The sequence below is a fragment of the Chondrus crispus genome, genomic scaffold, assembly GCF_000350225.1.
Source record: "Chondrus crispus Stackhouse genomic scaffold, scaffold_240, whole genome shotgun sequence".
Taxonomy (NCBI): Eukaryota; Rhodophyta; class Florideophyceae; order Gigartinales; family Gigartinaceae; genus Chondrus; species Chondrus crispus.
This window is the reverse complement of record NW_005179125.1, coordinates 18,967-20,530: the sequence shown is the minus strand read 5'-3', so window position 1 is coordinate 20,530 and position 1,564 is coordinate 18,967.

The window sequence follows — 1,564 nt, the reverse complement described above, 5'->3', positions numbered from 1 at the left end:
GCGTGATGAGCAGCCGCCGCCGCCTCCGCCCCCTCCCGGCGGCGGCGGGGGGGGAGGGGGTGCCATGGTGGCGCCTCCGCCGCCGCCTCCGCCGGCGGCCGCTGCGCCGGTCAAGGCCAGCGTGGTACCGATGCCGGCTCCGCCGCGCGTGGAAGAGGTCGAGAAGGTCGAGCCCGTGCCCGACGTGGTCGTGGTGGCGGACGCGAAGCGTGTGGGCGAGGAGGCGGAGCTGTTTGTTGACGCCAAGGGCGAGGAAGAGGTAAGTTTTTGGCTGTTTGCTGGAGGAGGTCGTCTCTTGCCTGGAATTTGATCGGGGAAGATTTTAGCTAACCTTGTTTTACGCTTTTTTATGTTGTTGCGTGGTGGTACGGAACGGTGGTGTCGGTACTGTACGCGGATGGGTTTTTTGTGTGCGGGCGTGCAAATGGGGGGGTTGTAGAGCGAGTCCAAGACGAGCGAGAGGGTGGCGGCGGACGGGACGCCGGTGGTGCACGGGCAGTATGAGCAGAACAAGGAGGAGGAAGATGTGATGGTGAAGACGGAGTTTGTGTGGGCGGACGGGGCCGAGGGGGACGTGAAGCTGTCGGGGGCGTGGAACGGGTGGATGCCGGTGCAGATGTATCACGAAGGGGGTGGGATGTGGTCGGTGGTGACGCCCGTGCCGGCCGGGACGCATGAGTTCAAGTTTGTCGTGGATGGGAATTGGCGGCACTCGACAAGGCACCCCACGGTCGGAGAGGACGACCAGACGATGAATAACATCCGGGTGATTCGCGGGCCGCCCAAGGCGAAGCAGACCGAGGAGCGCCCCACGGCCGAGGACGAGGCGGCGGAGACGGAGGCGCCGCCAAAAAAGGGGTGTTGTGCGATCGCGTAAGAGAAGCGGGTGTGTGAGTGAAGGTTTTTTTTTTTTTTTTCAGATCGAGTAAAAGCAAGTGGTAAAAACGGAAAGAGATGAAATGTTGTTTGTTGAACAAAGTTAATCTGAATACGGTGTGTAAATGGGTTGGGCGGCACTCCTTTACCACGCTAAGCGTTGACGGTCGTAAGAGCGGGGTCGCAAAGAAAAAAAAAAAAAAAAAGACACCGGGGTCTAGGCTTGTTATCTCTTCGAAAAAAAGCCTCCGGTCTTCTTCTTCCTCGACGAGCTACTATCGATGCTGGCGGAGCTAGCCCTAGAGTCCCTTCTGGCCGGTCTGGAGGAGCTCTTCGAGCTAGCAGTGCCGTCTGCGGCGCCGAGGTCGGGCTCGGGGAGGACGTAGCGGACGTTGTTGAGGCTGGTCTCGTCGATGCCGATGGTGGGGTGGCGCTCGGAGTGCTTCCATTCGCCGTCGACGATGAACTTGAACTCGTGCGGGCCGGGCGGGACGGGGGTGACGACGGACCAGGTGCCGGCTCCCTCGTGGAACATCTGGATGGCCTTCCAGTCGTTCCAGTCGCCCGACAGCTGGACGTCGTCCTTTGCGCCGCCGTCCGCGAACACGAACTCGGTCTGGACGCCGTCGGAGGTGTGGGTCTTTCTGCGGGGGCGAAAGATGGGGCGGGGAGGGGAGGGGAGGGTTAG